The sequence below is a fragment of the Rhinoderma darwinii genome, chromosome 2 (assembly GCF_050947455.1).
Source record: "Rhinoderma darwinii isolate aRhiDar2 chromosome 2, aRhiDar2.hap1, whole genome shotgun sequence".
Taxonomy (NCBI): Eukaryota; Metazoa; Chordata; class Amphibia; order Anura; family Rhinodermatidae; genus Rhinoderma; species Rhinoderma darwinii.
The window spans coordinates 288504418-288528802 of record NC_134688.1 but is presented as its reverse complement, the minus strand read 5'-3'; the positions used below and the strand labels follow the sequence as shown (position 1 = coordinate 288528802).

The 24385-nt window shown below is 44.6% G+C and overlaps 1 protein-coding gene across 1 annotated transcript in view; it reads left to right on the top strand.

Annotated features, from left to right (window-relative positions):
• Positions 1 to 24385, top strand: part of LOC142743043 (peptide methionine sulfoxide reductase MsrA-like) — a 44141-nt gene that overhangs the window by 15810 nt on the left and 3946 nt on the right. The window lies entirely within an intron of this gene.

Genomic DNA, 24385 nt, shown 5'->3' with positions numbered 1-24385 from the left:
CGTTCTCTACAGTGGGGGCTGTATGGCGTTAGCGCCATACAGCCCCCTCTGTGGATAACGCCACACAGTCCCCCTGTAGATAACGCCACCCAGTCCCCCTGTAGATAACGCCACACAGTCCCCCTGTAGATAACGCCACACAGTCCCCCTGTAGATAACGCCACACAGTCCCCCTCTGTAGATAACGCCACACAGTCCCCCTCTGTAGATAACGCCACACAGTCCCCCCTGTAGATAACGCCACACAGTCCCCCCTGTAGATAACGCCACACAGTCCCCCTCTGTAGATAACGCCATACAGTCCCCCGTGTAGATAACGCCATACAGTCCCCCCTGTAGATAACGCCACACAGTCCCCCCTGTAGATAACGCCACGCAGTCCCCCTGTAGATAACGCCACACAGTCCCCCCTGTAGATAACGCCACGCAGTCCCCCTGTAGATAACGCCACACAGTCCCCCCTGTAGATAACGCCACACAGTACCCCCTGTAGATAACGCCATACAGTCCCCCTCTGTAGATAACGCCATACAGTCCCCCTCTGTAGATAACGCCATACAGTCCCCCCTATAGATAACGCCACACAGTCCCCCTGTAGATAACGCCACGCAGTCCCCCCTGTAGATAACGCCACACAGTCCCCCTGTAGATAACGCCACACAGTCCCCTCTGTAGATAACGCCACACAGTCCCCCCTGTAGATAACGCCATACAGTCTACAGGGAGGGCTGTATGCCGTTATCTACAGGGGGGGCTGTATGGCGTTATCTACAGGGGGGGCGCTGTATGGCGTTATCTACAGGGCGGACTGTATGGCGTTATCTACAGGGGGGACTGTATGGCGTTATCTAAAGGGGGGGCTGTAAAAAAGGCACTATCTACAAGGGGGGAGGTTGTGTGACACCCAGGGGAGGGGGGGGCCCCAGTCAAAAGTTTGCTATGGGGCCCAGTCTTTCCTAGTTACGCCCCTGCTCAGAGGCTTCTGCATGCATGACTTCGCACCAGAAAATCCCCAGTAGGCCAAATGGTGGTCCTTTCCTTCTGAGCCCTCCCATGGGCCCAAACGTCAGTTTATCACCACAAATTAGGCATTGCCGCACTCAGGACAAAATGGGCAACAAAATGGGGTATTTTATTTCTTGTGAAAATAAGAAATTTTCAGCCAAAACGACATATTATTGGAAAAAATTAATTTTGTTTGAATTCCCAGCCCAATTCAAATAAGTTATGTGAAAAAACTATGGGGTCAAAATGGTCACAACACCAATAAATGAATTCCATGAGGGGTGTAGTTTCCAAAATTGGGTCACTTCTGGTGGGTTTCCATTGCTTTGATACCTCTGGGGCTCTGCAAATGCGACATGGCACCCGAAAACCAATCCAGCAAAATCTGCACTCCAAAGAACACACAGCGCTCCTTCCCTTCTGAGGCCTCCCATGGGCCCAAACGGCAGTTTATCACCACAAATGGGGTATTGCTGCACTCAGGACAAATTGGGCAACAAAATGGGGTATTTTGTTCCCTGTGAAAATAAGAAATTTTGATCAAAAATGACATCTTATTGGAAAAAAATTCATTTTTTTAATTTCACAGCCCAATTCAAATACATGCTGTGTAAAAACTGTGGGGTCAAAATGGTAACAACAACCATAAATTAATTCTGTGAGGGGTGTAGATTCCGAAATGGGGTCACTTTTGGGGGATTCCTACTGTTTTGTCACCTCAACACCTCTTCAAACCTGGCATGCTGCCTAAAATATATTCTAATAAAAAAGAGGCCTCAAAATGCACTAGGTGCTTCTTTGCTTCTGGGGCTTGTGTTTCAGTCAACGGGCGCAGTAGGGTCACATGTGGGACATTTCTAAAGACTGCAGAATCTGGACAATACATATTTAGTAGTGTTTCTCTGGTAAAACCTTCTGTGTTACAGAAAAAAATTTAATACAATTGAAATTCAGCAAGAAAAGTTAAATTTGCAAATTTCACCTCTACTTTTCTTTAATTTCTGTGAAATGCCTGAAAGGTTAAATAAACTTTCTAAATGTTGTTTTGAATACTTTGAGGGGTCTAGTTTTCAAAATGTGGTGTTTTATGGGGGTTTCTAATACATAGGCCCCTCAAAGCCACTTCGGAACTGAACAGGTACCTTAAAAAAAGGCTTTTGAAATTTTCTTAAAAATACGAGAAATTGCTGTTTATGTTCTAAGCCTTGTAACGTCCAAGAAAAATACAAGAATGTTCAAGAAACGATGCCAATCTAAAGTAGACATATGGGAAATGTGAGCTAGTGACTATTTTGGGTGGTATAACCGTCTGTTTTACAAGCAGATGCATTTAAATTCTGAAAAATTATATTTTTTATAAATTTTCTCTAAATTTTGCAATTTTTCACCAATAAACCCTGAATATATCGTCCAAATTTTACCACTAACATAAAGCCCAATTTGTCACGAGAAAACAGTCTCAGAATCGCTTGGATAGGTTTAAGCATTCCGACGTTATTACCACATAAAGTGAAATATGTCAGATTTCAAAAATGGGCTCTCAGCCTTAAGGCCAAAACAAGGCTGCGTCCTTAAGGGGTTAATGGCCCGTGAACACTGGCCATCAAAAAATAGGACATGTCCTATTTTTGGCAGTTTTCACGGCTCGACGGCCCCCAAACAATTCAATGAATCTAATCCTGGCCCTCACAAGAGGACTCCCCAGGCACATCGCTAATTTAAGCGCTGAGCCCGGAGAAAAACCTTGACGTCACTGTCCATATGTGGACAGTGGTGTCAGGGCTTTCAACTATGGAGTCCCTGGTCAAAGCAACGCAAGCTCTCTAGCCGGGGACTCCTGTCTTTGGAAAGCCCTTGACATCACTGTCTATATATGGACAGTGATGTTAAGAGCATTGAAATGTATGATTCCCCCGCCACAGCTTTGCCGATGCTCAAGCTGTGGATTCCGACATCCCAAGCCCCTAACATCACTGTCCATGTATGGCAGTTAGGTCAGTGGCTAATCCTGGAGCGGAATCCCCGGCCAGAGCTTTGCTGATGCTCTGGCCATGGAATCCCCTTCTAGAGGTAGCCACAATGGCGCTATCTACTGGGTGGCTTGTGTGTGGCGGTGTCTACAGGAGAAGTGTGTGGTTCTATCTACAAGGCGGTGTGGTGCCAGTGGCGTAGCTATAGGGGTCGCAGCGGTCGCAGTTGCGACCAGGCCCATAAGCCTGGGGGGCCCACGGGCCCCCGTTGCCATACAGCATGTTTTCTAACTAAATCTTCTGTGCCGTGAAGCCGGCACTTCCGGGTTACGGTCACATGGTACACTTAGTGTACCATGTGACCGTGTTGTCACGTTACACGGCTTCCAGACAGAGCAGAAGAGTCGGTGCGGAGGACTCCAGGTAAGCTGCGGTGTAATGTAATGTATTGCGTTGTAACGTTATGTATTGTAATGTAATGTGTGTGATGCCTTGTAATGTATTGTGTTGTATGCGGTGGAGAGGGGGGGAGCGTTAAATCACAGCCCCCCCCCCTCCTCCACCGCAAACTGCACAATACAGTATAGTACACGAGTGTATGAGAGCGGGGCTGCGGCTGTGTAATACAGTCACTGCCCCGCTCCTGAGTCCTGACATGTGCGCGCCGTCAGGATGATGTGATGCGGCCGGCGCTGCACTAATGAGCGTCGGCACTGAAGACAGAACATGGTGGGCGCGCTACAAAACACCCCCATGTTCTGTCCCCAGGGCCTGAACCGCCGCTCATTAGTGCAGCGCCGGCCGCATCACCTCATGCTGACCGCGCGCGCACTTATATCAGGAGCGGGGCAATGGCTGTATTACACAGCCGCAGCCCCGCTCTATAACGGCGGAGATCAGAGAAACCTCTCATCTCCGCCGCTATTCTCCTGAATGCTGTGATCAAAGCTGACTGCAGCATTCAGGGGAAAATTAGAAGGGGGGATGCCCCTGGATCGCGTCAAGGGGAATTCCTGTGACGCGATTAAGGGACATACCATATGGGCAGACAGCCCAGGGTCTGTTGAAGGACCCCAGGGCTGTCCTACCATATTTCCTGTTAGGGCATACTGAGGTATGTCTTAACAACTGCCTGTGTACTATCCGTACACAGGCTAATGTACTGGCATATAGCTATAGGCCAGTACATTGAAGTTTAAAAATAAAATAAAAACAAAGTAATGTTAAATAAAAAAAATTACACATTCACCTTTTTTATAATAAACATTAAAATAAGTCTCAATACATAAAACATACACATAATCGGTATTGGCGCGGCCGTAATAACCTGCACAACAATTTTTTTGCATCATTTATGATGTGTACTCTGTAAAAAAATAAAAATTGCTTTCTATCACTTAGGCCCCATTCACACGACCGTGCCCGCAATCACGGCCCGCGATTGCGGGCACGGCTGGCCGCCGACTGCCACCCGCATTTTCGGGCTGTGCTCCCATACAAAGTATGGGAGAACGGCCCGCAAAATGCAAAAGGACGGACATGTTCCATAATTTTCAGAACATTTCTACGGCACGGACACCCATCCGTAGCGCTACGGAAATGTGTCCGCGCTCAATGAAAGTGAATGGAGGTTATTTACGGTCGTGTGCATGGGGCCTAATTGTGAGGCACAAGGTGCGATGATGAATTTAACCTCCATGTGCCTCACATTAATAGTAATTAACCCCATCATGTACCTTACACATTAACCCATTATGACTGAGAAACATGATGAGGTTAATTACTATTAATGTGAGGCACATTCAAAATTCATCATCACACCTCGTGCCTCACATCATAAAATGGAAGAACTTTTTTTAAAATTTTTATTACTGTTGGCAAAGTAAACGAAGTATCGGTATCGAAGTCCAAATTTTGGTATCGTGACATCCCTACACTGTGGGTCGCGTCCCCCTGGGGGTTCGTGAGTCACTCACCGAGGTCCCGGTTCCAATCAATGCTGGAGCAAGGAGCTGATATCTCCTTGATCCAGCATTCCCTGTGCCGTGAGCGGCTCGACGCAGGCAGGCGGGATGTAGCGACATCATCGCGCCTTCCTGCGCCGAGTCACTCATAGTACACACCGGAGGAGGCGAAGGATCCTCCACTCGACGTGGGAACGGGGATAGGTAAGTAATTATGCACATATGGGGGCATTATACTGTATGGGGGGGCTGATATTGCGGGGGGGGGCATTATACTGTATGGGGGGCTGATATGGGGAGCATTATACGGTATGGGGCTATTATGGGGGGGCAGTATACGTTATGGGGCATTATACTGTGTGGGGCAGCTATGGGAGCATTAACTTTGTGGGGGCATTATACTATGGGGGCTGTTGGGCAAGGCGTCTGGGCATAGGAGCGCGCAGGGGTCTGATGATGATGGTGGTGCTGGGGAGGGGTAGGGGGGCCCAAGCTGAATTCTTGCACCCGGGCCCATGAGCCTTTAGCTACGCCCCTGTGTGGTGCTATCTAGAGGGTTTGTGTGTGGCGCTATCTACAGGGAATGTGTGCGGTGCTATCTACAGGGGATGTGTGTGGCGCTATCTACATGGGGTGTGTGTGGCGCTATCTAATAGGGGTGTGGCACGATCTTCAAAAGGGGAATGGCACTATCTAAATGGGCACTGTGGCATTATCTATGTGGGCACTGGCACTTTATATGTGGGCACAGTGGCACTATCTATGTGGGCACTGTGGTGTTTTCAGAGGGTTTGTACAAAAAAAAACCCTGACAAATTAAATCCAACCATTTTTTAATGGCCATGAAAAACAAATGGCAAATGGATGACAAACGGCCATTAAAAACAGACAGACAGACTGGAAATGGATACAAATTTGGAGACACACTGATGCAAAACGACCACAAAAAATTGTCAGTTGATCAGTTTTTTTTAATGGCCATTTGTTTCTCACTGTCATGTGAATGTAACCAAATTTTTATTCTAAGGCGGGATTCACACGACAGGGTTTCCCGGCCGGGTGCCGGCCGTTCATAAATCGGCCGGCACCCGGCTGCATTAGGAATAATAGACCCCTAATGGGGCTATTCACACGACCGATTTTTTGACAGCCGGGAAAACCGGCCGTCAAAAAATAGGACATGCTCTATTTTCGGCCGGGTGCCCGGCCGCCCGGCTCCCATAGAAGTCTATGGGGCCGGGTAATACCCGGCCATCACCGGAATGTGTCCCGAGTGATGGCCGGGTCTACCGTCGCTCGCGCACTCTCTCTCCTCCTCCTCACAGTGCAGAGTGCATGTGAGGAGGAGGAGGAGGGTCTTTTATTGCTCGCTGTAGGAGTCGGAATCCCCAATCCCCGGCCGGGGATTGGGGATTCCGCTACAGGAGAAGTGCGTGACTACACTGTCCAGATATGGACACAGCGAAGTCACTCACTTCTGCAGCGGAATCCCCGACTCTATGGCCGGGGATGCCGCTACAGGAGAAGTGCGTGACTACACTGTCCATATATGGACACAGCGAAGTCATGCACTTCTGCAGCGGAATCCCCGACTCTATGGCCGGGGATGCCGCTACAGGAGAAGTGCGTGACTACACTGTCCATATATGGACACAGCGAAGTCACGCACTTCTGCAGCGGAATCCCCAACTCTATGGCCGGGGATGCCGCTACAGGAGAAGTGCATGACTACACTGTCCATATATGGACACAGCGAAGTCACGCACTTCTGCAGCGGAATCCCCGACTCTATGGCCGGGGATGCCGCTACAGAAGAAGTGAGTGACTACACTGTCCATATATGGACACAGCGAAGTCACGCACTTCTGCAGCGGAATCCCCGACTTTATGGCCGGGGATGCCGCTACAGGAGAAGTGAGTGACTACACTGTCCATATATGGACACAGCAAAGTCACAGTACTTCTGCAGCGGAATCCCCGACTCTATGGCCGGGGATGCCGCTACAGGAGAAGTGAGTGACTGCACTGTCCATATATGGACACAGCGAAGTCACGCACTTCTGCAGCGGAATCCCCGACTCTATGGCCGGGGATGCCGCTACAGGAGAAGTGAGTGACTACACTGTCCATATATGGACACAGCAAAGTCACAGTACTTCTGCAGCGGAATCCCCGACTCTATGGCCGGGGATTCCGCTACAGGAGAAGTGAGTGACTACACTGTCCATATATGGACACAGTGACGTCACTCACTTCTGAAGCGGAATTCCCGACCTGTGGCAGGGAATTCCTCTTCAGGAGAAGTCAGTGACTACACTGTCCATATATGGACATTGAAGTCAGTGACTTCTCCTGGAAGGGGGGGGGATGGGTGCAACCTACAGGGGGCTGTGTGGGATCACCTACAGGGGACTTGGTGGCATCACCTACAGGGGGCTGGGTGGCATCACCTACAGGGGGCTTGGTGGCATCACCTACAGGGGGCTGGTGGGTGGCATCACCTACAGGGGCAGGGTGGCATCACCTACGGGGGGCAGGGTGGCATCACCTACAGGGGCAGGGTGGCATCACCTACAGGGGGCTGTGTGGCATCGCCTACAGGGGGCTGTGTGGCATCGCCTACAGGGGGCTGTGTGGCATCGCCTACAGGGGGCTTGGTGGCATCACCTACAGGGGGCTTGGTGGCATTACCTACAGGGGGCTGGGTGGCATTACCTACAGGGGGCTGGGTGGCATTACCTACAGGGGGCTGGGTGGCATTACCTACAGGGAGCTGGGTGGCATTACCTACAGGGGACAGGGTGGTATTCCTACAGGGGGCTGGGTGGCATCGCCTACAGGGGGCAGGGTGGCATCACCAACAGGGGGCTGGGTGGCATCACCTACAGGGGGCTGGGTGGCATTACCTGCAGGGGGCTGGGTGGCATTACCTAGAGGGGGCTGTGTGGCATCACCAACAGGGGGCTGGGTGGCATTACCTACCAGGGGGGCTGTGGCATTATCTACAAAGGGCTGTGTGTGGCAACAAATTTAAATGAAATTCATCCGATTTTAAAACGGACAGGGAAAAACACGGATGCAAATCGGGTCCAAATCGGCCGGTAAAAACGGCAACTCGGCCCGGAACGGAATCGGAACGGATGCAAATCGGATGCAAACCGGCCGGGAAAATCGGCCAAAAACGGCCGATTTTCCCGGCCGACACTCGGAGCCTGTCGTGTGAATGAGGCCTTAGGCCTTATAAACACGACCGCATTGGCTTTGCGGTTTGCAAATCCACGGTTCTGTAGCGGTCCATCCTTTTTTTTTTTTTTAAAAGTCTGTATTTTAAAAACTTTTGTTGTACAAAACACGTACAAATATACAGTAAATACCAAACAAAGACATTCAGAAAGGCATTGGTACAGTAAATAAAAATCAATCCATAGCAGATAAATTGCATATACAGGACATAGAGAAATATCATCAGTTAATGCCAAGTTGAGACAAACTAACATTCACTCACATTCATCCTAGTGCTCTGACCCTCCCACCCCCAAACCACTGTCATTCAATAAGTTACAATTAGACCGCAGTTTCCAAAGTCTACAACCACCTCGACCAAATGTTACCAAATTTATCTGGGCATCTTCTGCTGAGATATAGTTTTTGATACATGGGTATATATTTGTTCACCGATTGCTTCCAATGTGCCAAGCTCGGACCCTCCGTATCCTTCCAGGCCATAATCACAATATTTCTGGCACAGAAAAGAACAAAACGAAAAAATATCTTGTCATAATGGCTCTGTATAACTTAATTCAAAATGCCCAAGACGCACAACTGAGGGGTAATAAGTTGTGGAAATTCAAAGTGTGTATGAAGGAACTCCACTACCTCCGACCAAAAGGGGGCAACTCTGGGACACACCTACATACAATGCATATAAGTACCAACCTCCGACTGGCAGTGAAAACAACTATCTGAAGTTAATGCTCCCATCCTCTGAAGTCTAACTGGTGTGTAATAAATCCTATGTAAAAATCGAGACTCTAACAGAAAATCCCTAGCACTGACCACTGAATCAAAAAAGGAAAGTTCCAACTCCCTCCAGTCCTCCTCTGCCAAGTCAGGGACATCCCCTCTCCATCGTATAAATGCCTTATCAAACGGACTATGTCCTAGGGATGTCATTAAGAAGTACACCTGGGTGAGGACCTTCGAAAGATCTGGAGCACCAAGAAGGTCCTCCAACTTAGAGAAACCCACCTGAGGTGACATAGATTCAAATTGGGCACACCAAGTATGTCGTAGCTGGAGGTAATGAAAAAATAAACTATCCCTGACATATTAAACCTCTCCTGAAGATCTGAAAAGGATACAAAGCCAGAGTCAACATTAAATACCCATGAATTTGACCCCCACCCCCGACCACATCACCGCTCCCGGTAGTGACTCAAGATGGGACAACCAAGGATTATTCCATAATGGAGTACTAGGTAAGTATACAAGGACCGTAGGGACCCCCAACAGAGCGTGAGCCGCCCTCCAAGCCACAGTTGCTGTCCGAAGAGGCAGTGGAATGCAACCTGGGGATTTGAATCTATATAGCAAATTTGTAAGACTTTCGTAAGAAGTCATAATTGCACCTGCCAGTGCAGTGACTGCATTGCTCATATCTATATCTATCCACCAGCGTGCAATCACCAGTTGGGAAGTGTCACGGCGCGGGGTGTGGACCCACTGGGCTGTACCGCGTAGCAGGATAGCATCTGGCCAAACAGGTACAATGCAATGTCTGTAGTCCAGAAAGGGTACCTGAGGCAATGTAGACAGTAGCGGTAGATTCAGGAGTCAGTCCATTGCCGCGGCCGTCAGAGGGTAAGTCAGGACGATGGTCCGTGGCCATAGACTTTACAGGAAGCACAACAGGACAGGCACGAAAGCGGTATAAAAATTTAGGTAAATAGATCATTTTAAATAAGTTAATCCTGCCATATAGTGACAGCGGGAGGTTTTTCCATATGTTCAGCTGACTTTCAGTGGTCCTAACCAATGAATCAAGATTAAGTTCACGATACCTTGATACATTAAGGGAGACCCCAACCCACAGGTATGTAAATTGGGAGACTATTAGCAACGGTACAGTGAGGCTCTGTCGGGAACAATAGCCAGGAGTAAGGGAAAATAAAACAGATTTAGCCCAATTCACTGATAAGCCAGAGAAGCTACCAAATGCATCCATCAGTTCAAACAAAGAAGCCAGGGCGGGATCATCATCCGCCAAATATACCAGTGTGTCATCGGCATAAAGAGAGACTTTTTCCGTTATGCGGCCTCTAGTGATACCATGTATGTCAGTAGATTGGCATGTAGCCACAGCCAGGGGTTCTATTGCAAGGGCAAATAATAACGGGGATAGTGGGCATCCTGATGAGTACCACGTTTCAATGAAAAGTATTCAGATATATCCAGATTCGTTCTCACCATAGCACAGGGACCTTCATATAAGAGGCGAACAAGAGCGACTGTGAAAAACCTTTGCTGTGTGTCATCTGGACTCACAGATCCTCAACAATTCACGAGTATTGTTGAATCCGTAATTACAGACCGTAAAATGACTTGTCCTGAGTTTTTGCGGTCCGCAATTGCAGCCCCCACACCGTTCCATGTAAATCACGGTTGTGTGCATGGGGCCATAGAAAAGAATAGGTCCACGATTTATCCGCAAAAAAGTGGATAAATTGCGGCCACAAAAATATGGTCATGTGCATAAGGCCTTAGACTTAAATTTGACACTTCATGCAGCCAATATTGATATTACGTGAGACACAGAAGATCTTTTTCAGTCAGGATGGAAAATACTGTCACAATGCTTACCAATAGGTTCTATTGAGCTATTTTATGTATTATGTATATAATATTAATCACCATATATATTTTTTTTTTAAATCAAACAAGTTTTTATTGATAATACAACATCTGTTATACAGCCTGTACATTTTTTACAGTATTTTACAGAAAACAAATAAAAATAACATAACCTCACTTAAGTAGTGCAAAATTCCTTCAAATGCTTTTATGGCATATATACAACATCTTTTGTTACACCGTAACCTATTTCCCCCCCCAACTGAACTACCCCCCTCCCTTGCAGTACCCCCTCTCTTTCCTGATTTTTCCACCACTCCTCCTCCATGTCTCCTCCATAATAAACCGATATTCCACCAGATCTTAAACATGTATGTCTGTCAGCCCCCCTCCAAATCTCATCTAGTGATCCGCATTGCCATAGGCGAGCACCCATTTACCCCATTGTTTCTCGTATTTCTGAATTGTCCCTCTTTTCAGATATATCCGATGTTCCAGTGATACCGTGTGGTTAACATATCCAACCAGTTCAGCTACCTCCGGGGGATCCGCCTGCAGCCAATATTTTGCGATTAGTTTCCTAGCATGATACAAAATCTTTTTGATAGACAGTAGCTCCACTCCATCCCCTCCTTCCTCCCCAATGCAGCCCAGTAAGAATATTTTAGGTTCTATTGGGAAATCTCTCCCATATACATTAGACACCATACTTTTAACTTCCTTCCAATATCCTTCTAGCAGCGGGCAGCTCAAAAACATATGCTTTATGTCCGCCCCATCAAACATGCACCTGGGACATTCCTTAGTTGATCTAATGCGCATTTGCCATAGCACCTTAGGCGTCCTATACACCCTGTGTAATAGAAAAAGTTGTGACCTCCTGTGCGTTACACTAATAGAGAGTTTTTTGATCCCAGTACCTCCTCCCAGTCTTCATCCCCTATAGGCCCTACATCCTCTTCCCATTTACGTCTGATCTCCACCAACGGGTCTCCCAGAAAACTAGAGAGTAGCGTATTATATAGCACCGAGAAAATCCCTTTAGTGTCTTTTGCCCCTAGTACCTGCTCCATCCCTCCCATGGTGGAACAGCTCAAATCCACCAGTCTCTCTTGAGCCTGCGCTGCATGCCTTAATTGAAGATATTGGTAGAACATCCGATGTGGGAGTCCAAACTCCTCCTGTATTCGAGCAAAGGGCTTAAAAACACCTCCTTCATACAGCTGGTATACATATCTAATCCCTGCTTGTTCCCAGTCTTGAAATCCTTCCAGCATATTAAATTCCCATAGGTATGGATTGTCCCATAAAGGCATATAATTGGAGCATCCTGTAACCCCCAATAATTTCTTACTTTCCCACCAAACTCTATGTATTAATAGTAAAGTCGGTTTCCCTCTTGCCTCCCTCTTTAATTTATGGGATTCCATGGCCTCTAATACATCCGTTCTCTGACCCAAATAATACACCAGTTTCCCACTAGAATCCCACTCCTCCCTATTCTTCCAGCCCTTAAGGTGTTGTAATTGGGCCGCTAGATAATATATCCATGCATTCGGAATAGCTAACCCTCCCTGTTCTACTGGTAGTTGTAGCTTGTCCAGTTTTATCCTGGGGATCCCTCTTTTCCACACCAAGTCCCTAAACAAGTTATGGATTCTCCTGAACCAGTATTTAGGTAACCACACTGGGGCATTGTGCACCACATAAAGAATCTGGGGCATCAGAATCATTTTAATGAGATTTGCTCGACCCAATGCTGACAGTGGTAGCCCAAGCCATATTTTGGTCTTATCCGTGAGTTTGCTCAACAATGGTATCACATTTAGTTCAATAAAGTCCTGCAACCTCGCCGATATCATGATTCCCAGGTACTTAAATTTCTGTACGCACGGTACCTCAATTCCTCCAATCACCAACGGTGTATCTACTGGCTGGAGTGGCAACAACACCGACTTATTCCAATTAATTTTTAGTCCTGAGAATCTACCAAAGCGCTCCAATACATTCATTATCACTGGCAGTGAGTAATTTATTTCCCCCAAGAACATCAAGATATCGTCCGCATATAATGCTATGCGCTCCTCCAGCTCCCCACAACGAAACCCTTCTATCCCTGGATGCTGTCTTACCATATTGGCTAGGGGTTCAATTGCCAACGCAAATAGTAGTGGTGAAAGTGGGCATCCCTGTCTCGTCCCCCTCTCCAGTCTGAAGGAATCTGACATCCTTCCATTTGCTCTGCTGCTGCAGATTCAACTGTACCCTCTCGGACGCCTGGAGCCGATGTGTCTTCTCTCGTCCGACGCGATGGTGAAGGACCTGTGGGAGGAAGTGACGTCACAGCGTGATTTCGCGAGAACACGCTGTGTGTCCGTGCAGTGAAAGAAGCTGGGTGGGAATGATGAGAAGTGTATGACGCTGATTGGTCAGCGTCATACACTTCTATTGACAACGCCCAGTTGGTAAAACGAGTAAACACGCCCAGTTGGGAAAACGAGAAAACACGCCCAGTTGTCCATTGAAAAACTAATTTGCATAAATCAAAAATTGCTCATAACTTGGGCAAAAATGATAGTTTTAAAAAAAAAAATAACTTTACTGTTATCTACATTTCAGCGCCGATCACATTCAATAGGAGATAGGGATTTTATAATCTGGTGACAGAGCCTCTTTAAGTAAAGTATCATAATACATTTAAAAAAAAGGAGAAATAACAAAATAATGTTATTAATAATAATTGGATAACTACCAGTAGAGTGCAACCAAGGACCCTAGGTCTACTTAAAGTGAAGATTTACCAAATGTTCACCAATAAAAGGCTGTGTTCACAATAGCGTTGCTTTCCATTGAGGGGTTCCGTCTGAGCTTTCCGTCGGGGGAACCCCTCAATGGAAAGGCAAACGGAAACCTTAGCTTCCGTTTGCATCACCATTGATCTCAATGGTGATGGATACCTTGCTAATGGTTTCCGTTTGTCACCATTGTGATAGGGTTCAGGTTTTTTTGACGGAATCAATAGCGCAGCCTCCGGCAGGGCTTCAAAGTAGTATCAAGATGGCGGACCTGGGGGACTTCATCAAGCCCCCAGGCTGCCATGCCAACCAACGGCACCCCCAGATTGCGCTATGTTACATGGGGTTGCCCACCTGTTTTTAGTCATTTAAATGCCGCAGTCGTTATTGACGTGGTATTTAATGGGTTAAACGAGCGGAATCGCGCTTGTTACCCTGAAGTGTCGGTTGTAACACACCGCCCACATGCTCGTTCTATGAAGCGGGCTCAGCCCGTAATCCCGCTCCATACTCCCCCACCCGACGTGCGCCGTATATATACGGCGGATGTTGGGAAGGGGTTAATGACCAAACCAGATTTTTCAAATCTGGTATGTCTGACTTTTTATCAGAGAATAACTGCAATAGCTTTACATATTCAAGTAATTCTGACATTGCTTTATTGTCACATGTTGTACTTTATTTTAGTGGTAAAAGTAGACTGATATTATTTGTGTAAATTAATGAAAAAATTCAAAAATTTATGACATTTTGTAAAAAATAAAATTTTTCCCTATTTTGAACTGCAATATGCCACATATGTACATACATACATTACTACGTTTTTTATTAACTATATATTTCCATCTCTTTACTCTTTACATCTCTTTACTTTATTTTGGCAGCACTTTTGAAAAAAAACAAAAAAACATTTTTGAGCAATATAGAAGATTTACAATATTTATAAGTACATTTTGTTTTCCTGCACCAAGCCAAGTTTTCAGAGGCTCATAGGTGTGAGAATGATGGAAACCCCCATAAATGACCCCAGTTTGAAAACTACTCCCTTAAGGTATTTATTAAGGTGTGTTGTATTTTGAGCCTAGAGTTTTTTTTAGTAAGAATTCATGCAAAGCCGGCGTAAAAAAATATAATTTCAATATTTTTTCACGAATGTGTCATTTTAAAGACAGATTTCTTTGTAAAGCGAATGTGAGAATGAAGAAGCACCCCCCAAAATATATATAATATATATTATACGCTGCCTGAACACACGGCAGGGCCCAAAAGGAAGGAAGCACCACATGGCTTTTAGGACAAATATTTTGCATGAAAATGTTCTAGGCCTCACTGCACATTTGAAGAGGCATTGAGCTGCCAGAACGATAGAAACTCCCCATAGATGACCCCATTTAGAACACTACACCCCTTAACCCCTCAACGATCGCCCACCGTCTTTTGACGTCAGGCGGTGCAGGTACTCAGTCTACAGCGACGCCTTTTGGGGGGTTTAATGGCACCCTGGTGACATCTGCACTAAAAACCGTCTGTAAGTAACAGGTCCGGTTCTTAGTGCAGCCATCAGGACCTGCCGATTTCGTCGTAACAGCATGTGACCGCTGTGACAGCCAATCACAGCGGTCACATGCTGTTACTGCGTACAGAGCCGCCAGGAGTGTCTAAATGACAGCTCCTGCTCTAAGAACGAGCTGTTGCTAGCAACTCTGTTCTTAGAGCAGTGATCAGGAGCCAATAGTATTGTTTTCCTGATCTTTTGTGATCACTATGAGATCCAATCATAGTGATCACTATTGTAAAATAAAGTAAAAACATGTATCTGTTTCTCTTCACTGTTCTAGCTGTGGAGAGAAACAGATACAAGTGTGTCAGTGTCCCCACACAAAATTACTTGTTCCTCACACACAGTTTATTAAAAAAACAAAAACATTTTTTTCAGTATTTTATAGTATATAGTATATACATATATATATAAATATATTTACTGTATATACTAAGAATCGTACTATAAACTACTTTCTTTTTAGGGTACGCTGTTAGACGGCGTGTACGCTGTTAGGCCTCATGCAAACGACCGTAGCCGTGTGCACGGCCGTGATTTTCGGGTCGGCCGGCTGCGGACTGTCAGCCGCAGGCCGCCCGCAAATCGCGGGACATGCACATGGCCGCCACCATTGTTTTCAATGAGCCCGGACCGCAGAACAGGGCCGTAATAAGACATGCCCGTTCTTTCTGCGGTCCGGGCTCCCGGGCCGTGCAAGGACCGCAAAAACTACGGTCGTGTGCATGGCCCCATAGAAAAGAATGGGGCCGCAATTCTCCCGTGGATTTTCGGGGTAATTGCGGCCGCAAAAACACGTTCGTGTGCATGGGGCCTTAGACGGTGTAGGGTGCTGTTCTGGGCTTGGGTTTACGGTTTGTGTTAGGCGTAGGGTTTAGGTTTAGGTTTGAAAAAAAAACTTAAAAAAAACAATACAAAAAAAAAAAAAAAGTTTAATTCTTTAAGTGTTCTTAGTTGATTAGGCTTCATGCACACGACTGTGCTCGTAATTACGACTCGTAATTACGACTCGTAATTACGACTCGTAATTACGAGCACGGCTGGGCACGGCCGGCCGCGGGCAGCCGGCCGCTTTTGCGAGCCGTGCTGTCATTATAAAGTATAGCAGCACGGCCCGTAAAATAGAAAAATAGAACATGTTCTATTTTTTTAACGGCACGGGCACCTTCCCGTGAGAAAACGGGAAGGTACCCGTGGGTAACAGAAGTCTATGAACCCGTTATTGCGGGTCGTAATTACGACCCGCAATAACGGGTGTTTTTACAATCGTGTGCATGAGGCCTTAGTTGATAAAAAAAAAATTTAAACCGCTAGTTCCATTTATTATTTGCGGTTTAGACTGTATTATCATTATGGCTGCCAGAAGATACAGCGTTGAGGAAGCTATGCTATGCTATGCTATGCTATGCTCAGATACGGATTCTGCATCTGAAGTTGAGCTTTTAGGGTATGTGCACACGTAGTGACCAAAAACGTCTGAAAATACGGAGCTGTTTTCAAGGGAAAACAGACCCTGATTTTCAGACGTTTTTTGAGCAACTCACGGTTTTCGCTGCGTTTTTTACGTCCGTTTTTGGAGCTGTTTTCATTGGAGTCTATGAGAAAACGGCTCCAAAAACGTCCAAAGAAGTGTCCTGCACTTCTTTTGACGAGGCTGTATTTTTACGCGTCGTCGTTTGACAGCTGTCAAACGACGACGTGTAAATTACAGGTTGTCTGCACAGTACGTCGGCAAACCCATTCAAATGAATGGACAGATGTTTGCCGACGTATTGTAGCCCTATTTTCAGACGTAAAACGAGGCATAATACGCCTCGTTTACGTCTGAAAATAGGTCGTGTGAACCCAGCCTTACTTGAAAGCGACAGCGAAAGTGTCACTTCAAGGGATTCTATGGATATGAGACCCAGCACCAGTGATATGGGAGACGGCGCAGTTGCCACAACGTTCGTTCAAAGTGCAGCCCCTGAAATTGCACAACCCCACCAAACCGATTTAGTGTGGGAACCCACGAGTTTATTTTCTCCCACCATAAATGACTTTATTGCTACTCCTGGCATAAGTCCCAATGTCAGTAATTTTTCACCACTAAATTATTTTAATATTTTTATGACTGACCAAGTTTTGGAACATTTTGTGCAGGAAACAAATTTGTATGCCAGGCAGTACATTGCCAATAAGCCTTCGTCACCTAATGCCAGGTTGTGGAATCCCACAAATTTCAAAGGGCGTCTCATTCCTTCAATTCATACCCTCAAAAAGTGCAAAATACGGGGTAAAGATCTACAAGTTATGTGAAAGCACTACTGGCTACACATGTGCATTTAAGATCTATGAGGGTAAAGACAGTGAATTTAATCCACCAGGGTGCCCTCCAAATATTGGTACCACTGGTAAGATTGTGTGGGATTTAATTGGCCCTTTCCTACACAAGGGGTATCATGTATACACGGACAGTTTTTATACCAGTGTGCCATTGTTTAGCACCCTTCATTGTGCCAACACCGGAGCCTGTGGCACAATACGCAGGAATCGCAAAGGTTTCCCACGTCAACTTGTGGATAAAAAACGACCAAAGGGGGAGTCATGCACTTTTCAAATTGAGAAGATGCTGGCTTTAAAATTTCGTGACCGCAAGGACGTCTACATGATCAGCACTGTCCATTCAAGTGCAACAGCAACTATTAGAGAACGTGGGGCCTCTGCAGATAGACAAAAGCCTGTGTGTGTCATCGGCTATAACAAATTCAGGTTGTGATGCAGAACGCATTTGTCCTGTACAAAAAATCAGCGGGCAGGGCGACATTCTTTGAATTTCAGGAGAAAGTGATTGAAGATCTCCTATTTCAATCTGAAGACCAGAGAGTAGTCCATGAGTCAGAGGATGTACACCGACTTGTTGAAAAACATTTTTTACACCCCATCCCTTCAACATCTAACCAAAAATACCCCAAAAAACGGTGTCGGGTCTGCAGCAAACGAGGACAGCGAAGTGAGTCACGATATTATTGTTCCGCTTGTCCTTCCAACCCTGGTCTATGCATAAGTCCCTGTTTTGTCCTTATCAATACACTATGGGCTTTATTACAGTTTTGTTCAGGTTTTTGGTGGACCTCTTACACCCGACAATACTTCTAGAAATAGCGACATTAATTTGGGGAGTAGTGGTCCTTTACTGTATCTATACATACGGTGTGGGACACTGCCCCTTTATATATTCTACAGGTGATTGGTTGTTTTGTGCACATGGCGGTTCCTACCTTGCCGGGCAGGGGCTTGTTATGGTGTACCGCGTCACTTGGCACATTCGTCCCTTATATAGGGATTGATGGAGCTAAAGAGACGTTGTATGACCAGTCACTTTGAATAATAAAGTCATTACAGCCCTACAAATTTTCTTTCATCCTGTGAACATGCTCTAGTTTTCCACATAGCTGGATACATTCTTCCTCCTTTTTTTTGGATATATTGCCTTTTTCCGCCAACAGTTTATTTTTTTTTTCTTTATCCAGATTTTTATTTTGAAAAAAGCATTTTAACATCATATAAAACATTGTACAATTTTGTCAAGAAATTTTCACGCAGTACAAAATATTAATTTTTCACAGTACGAACAGTATATGAGATGCATGAACATCAATGGGAGATAACCTCCCAGCCCTCTAAAGCAATTATGAATCGAAATACAGTGGTACTAACTGTACCATGTTCACATAAAGATAGTGCAATAAACATGGGGACCAAGCCCCAATGAAGTAAGATTTGGTACGTATAAGTGCCACACATATAATATAACACCAACACAAGACACCAGACAACAAAGGGGAATACAAACAGACATAGCGCATGGAATAAGATCATAGATGCTGCTCAGAACCTTCCATCCAGCCAGAGAGGTAGATCAGTACCACCCCGGAATCCAGACCACACTGCCCAAGTTTGGACGAAGAGCACAGACTTGCCCCTGTCAGCGGACAGCAATTCCTCCATTCCGCCAACAGTTTAATACCTTTTCCCACTCTAACTTACTATATATCAGAGCGGGTTGATATACATAATGTCTATGGACTGACATGATTTCAGGACAGCTGCTTTCTTAGCACGACAGTCATAGGGTGTAGAAACTGTTAGGGACATCTATTTCTCAATCTAGAAAAGTAGAATCCTCCCATTTTCAAAGCAAAATGTGTGTCCTGAAAGCCTCCGGGTGCTCCCTTCCTTTTGGGTCCTGCCGTGTGTCCAGGAAACACATTAGGGCCACAATGGGGATATTTTTGAACACAGGAGAAACAGGGTGATACATTTTCTGGTGCATTTCCTTATTCTCATGTCCTCTGTACAAGAAATCTGACCTTAAAATGACACATTTGTGAAAAAAAGTGAAAGAAAATTTTCTTTCCACCTGCTTTGCATTAATTCCTGCGAAAACTGTGGGGTCAAAATACTTAGTACACACCTAGATGAATACCTTAAGGGGTCTAGTTTTCAAAATGGTGTCATTTATGGGGAGTTTCTATCTTTTTGGCAGCTCAGTGCCTCTATAAATGTGTAATGGGACCTGAAACATTTTCAAGCAAAATGTGTGTCCTGAAAGTCTTCGGGTGCTACCTCCCTTTCGGGCCCTGCTGTGTGTCCAGGCAACGCATTAGGGTCACAATGGGGGCATTTTTGAAAACAGGAGAAACAGGGTGATAGATTTTGGGGTGTGTTTCTTCATTCTGATGGTCGCTTTACAAAGAAATCGGTCTTGAAAGTGATACTTTTATATAAAAAGTGTTTTGTTTTTTTTTTTATTTCATCTGCTATGCATTCAATTTAGCAAAAAACTGTGGGGTCAAAATACTCACTACAGCCCTAGATAAATACCTTAAGGGGTCTAGTTTTCTAAATGGCATCGTTTATGGGGAGTTTCTATTGTTCTGGTAGTTAAAAACCTCTCCAAATGTACAGTGGGGCCTAAAACATTTTCAAGCAAAATATGAGACCTGAATGCCTCCGGTTGCTCCCTTCCTTTCGGGCCCTGCCGTGTGACCAGGCAACGCATTAGGGTCACAATGTGGGCATTTTTGAAAACAGGAGAAACAGGGTGATAGATTTTGGGGTGTGTTTCTTCATTCTGATGGTCGCTTTACAAAGAAATCGGTCTTCAAAGTGATACTTTTATGAAAAAAGTGAAATTATATTTTTTTACGCCTGCTTTGCATGAATTCTTACAAAAAAACTGTGGGGTCAAAATACTTACAACACCCCTTAATAAATACCTTAAGGGGTGTAGTTTTCAAAATGGTGTCACTTGTGGGGGTTTCCACCATTCTGACACCTATGAGCCTCTGAAAACCTGGCTTGGTGCAGGAAAACAAAATGTACTTCAAAATTTATAAAATCATTACTAAACTTGTAAGTCTTCTAAATTGCTCAAAAAAATATTTTTTTTTTCAAAAGTGCTGCCAAAATAGAGTAAAGCGATGGAAATATATATTGAATAAAAAAAATTGTACAGTATGTATGTACATATGTGACATATTGCAGTTAAAAATAGGAAAAAATGATAATTTTTACATTTCTTAAATTTTTCTATTTTTTCATTAATTTCCGCAAATCGTATCAGTCTACCTTTACCACTAAAATAAAGTACAACATGTGACGAAAAAACAATGTCAGAATTACTTGGATATTCAAAACTTTCGCAGAGTTATTCTCTGATAAAGTCAGACATACCAGATTTAACAAATCTGGCTTGGTCATTAAGGTCTTTTCAGGCCCGGTCATTAAGGGGTTAAGGTATTTATCTAGGGTGTAGTAAGTATTTTGACCCCACAGTTTTTTGCTAAATTTAATGCAAATCAGGTCTAAAAAAATTAAAATTACACATTGGTGAAAAAAGTTTAATTTATAAGAAAAATGTCTTTGTAAAGTGAACATGAGAATCAAGAAACACACCCCAAAATCTATCACCCTGTTTCTCCTGTGTTCAGGAATATCCTTAAGCCTGATTCACACGAGCGGTGCGCATCTCGGACCACGTCCGAGGTGCAACCGTGCTCAGCGCTGCAGGACGCGATGTCACGCATCCAGCATAGTTCAGAGTCTATGGAGTGATGCGTGAAAAGATAGGACATGCCCTATTTTCGCACGGACTCCTCACACGAGCCGTTGAAACAAAGGCTGTGTGAACGGCCACATTGAATTACATAGGTCCGTGGGACGGCTGTTGTTTCAACAACCGTCCCACGGACGTTTAACACGTTCGTGTGAATCAGGCCTTATTGTGGCCTCAACCTGCCTACTGAACACACGGCTGGGCCTAAAATGGAGGGAGCACTCTGGTTTTAGGGCACAATTGAAGGGATTCCAGGCCCTATTCTATGCTTGTAGAGGCATTGAACTGACAGAATGAAAGAAACCCCCAAGAAATTACCCATTCCTAAAACTAGACACCTTAAAGGGGTTTTCCAGGGAGGCACAATTTTTGCTATGGGCACTGCACGAGCACTGAGTAAGGGCCTGTTCACATCACCGTTCATTTCCGTTTCGGGGTTGCGTCGGAGGTTTCCGTCGGGTGAACCCCGCAAGTGAAAGTGAAAGCACAGCTTCCGTTTCAGTCACCATTGATCTCAATGGTGACGGAAACATCACTAATGGTTTCCGTTCGTCACCATTCCGGCAGGTTTCCGGTTTTCCGACGGAATCAATAGCGGATTTTGAATAAGGAAGGCTATCACTCCATTTTGCAACGCCATACCCTGTGGACAGCGCTTGATTGGAACCAATTTCATCCTACAACAGGACAATGACCCAAAGCACACCTCCAAATTATGCAAGAACTATTTAGGGAAGAAGCAGGCAGCTGGTATTCTATCTGTAATGGAGTGGCCAGCCCAGTCACCAGATCTCAACCCCATAGAGCTGTTGTGGGAGCAGCTTGACCGTATGGTACGCAAGAAGTGCCCATCAAGCTAATCCAACTTGTGGGAGGGGCTTTTGAAAGCATGGGGTGAAATTTCTCCCGATTACCTCAGCAAATTAACAGCTAGAATGCCAAAGGTCTGCAATGCTGTAATTGCTGCAAATGGAGCATTCTTTGACAAAAGCAAAGTTTGAAGGAGAAAATTATTATTTTAAATAAAAATCATTATTTCTAACCTTGTCAATGTCGTGACTATATTTTCTAGTCATTTTGGAACTCATTTGATAAATATAAGTGTGAGTTTTCATGGAAAACACAAAATTGTCTGGGTGACCCCAAACTTTTGAACGGTAGTGTGTCTTTATTTTTTAAATACATTTTGTTATTCCATGAAGGGATAACTTTTTAACATCTTTTATTTTGTACTTACCCAGGCTGCTGTTAATGCAACACATAGTGTACTCTGACAGTAGGCTTACAGAACAGACAGACAGAACTTTTTATTTTTCCGTCAACATAGTTGCAAGAGGGACTGTTTTTTGCAGGACAAGTTGTATTTTTTAATGGCCTCATTTTGGGGTACATATAATTTATTGTAGAACTTTTATCATAATTTTTTTGATGGGGTGGAAAAAAACAGCAATTCCTCCATATTTTTTTTTTCTTCTTAACGCATTCACGGCACGGTATAAATGATATGTTAACTTTATTATGCATGTTAGTATGATTACAGCAATACCAAATTTATATTGTTTTTTTTTTAATGTTTTGATTTTTTTTTAATAATAAAAACACATTTAAATTTTTTTTAAATCATTTCTTTTTGTGTCGCCATACTCTGGGAGACATAATTTTTACATTGTTCCATCTACGGAGCTGTGTGAGGGCTCTTGAGTTGATATTTTCATTGATATGATTTTGAGGAAGATACAACTTGTTTGATTCCTTCATATTCTGTTCTTTTTTAAGATGGGATATACAAAAAGCTGCAATTCTGGCAGTTTTTTATTTTTATTTTTTTTACGCCGTTCACCGTGCAGGTTAAATATCATAATCATTTTGAAGTTCAGTAGGGTATTGGGGAAAAAAAATTGTGTTTAATCTTTCCCTTTTTTTTCTTTTTATTAATATTCGCAAACATTTTAGTTTAGTTTTTGTCCCGCTAGGGGACTTGACAATGTATGAGCCTGATCGATCTTATAATATACAGCAGAACAGTACTTATGTATTTCGTCTGTCACTGCCCTGCATTGCCTCTGGTGTACTAAAATAGCAGACCTGTAGGTTTTCATTAGGACCCTGGCTGGAAAGACATCTGTGAATACAGAAATAGCTGTCAATCACTGAGTAGGACCGCCCACTGGACTGTTAAAGGGAACCGTCACCAGCATTTCACCTATTGAACTCTACTTACCCCTCACTGGCCGCTGTTGTCAAAAGTTAATTGCCGTTATCCCCTCTCCTAAACTTTTCCTCCGGCCGTAAAATAACGGTCTGCAAACAATTTGCGCCTTTTATGGTAATAATCCAGCAGTTTTGTTCGTTCCTCTTCTTATGTCCGCCCACCACCGAAAACTGGCCTGCCCTGAGTGCTGAATCTCGTCCGAGATAGCACACATGCGCCCGTCATGTATGGTTCGACACGCTTCCCTGCTTTGTCTGGGCCTCAAATCTTGTTACTGCGCATGTGCCGCTATGGTGTCCCGTTGTGTGCACGCACCAGAACAGGACATCGATGCGCAAGCGCTGGATTTCGTGTGTGCTGGGTGGGGGAACTGTCAATCAAAAGTAAGGAGTTAACTCGGAAAGGCTCGAGGAATGAAGATATGACTCTTTTCGAATGAAGATATGACTCTTATGCTCATTATGGTGCGGGAACACTAAAAAACTGAATAGTAAAGTTTCAGAGTCTACATAGAAGATAATTATAGTTTACATAAAAATTATTTTTCACCCACTTCAACCAAGTATTGCAGGTTAAATAGGTGAAACACAGGTGACTGTTTCCCTTTAAGCCCAGAATTAGCAGGGATATAAATCAATAACTCACAGGTTATCCTAAAAAAAATTCACACAACTTTATATCAATTTGCTTTATAACATGCTGCCCACAGATCAGACTGCATGTTTGATGTGGCAGGTCCCCTTTAAAGTAACACCCATGGAAAAATGTATACACAGTGTTATATGCCTATTGTAGGGCCTGAAGGGAGAGCATCTGTGTCATGCAGTCCCTGCACTTTCTTGCTTCTTAGTTTTCTCTGTATGGCCGTCATACCTATCTTATATCACAAAAATCACAAGAAACAACAACAAAAGACACTAAAAATACAAAT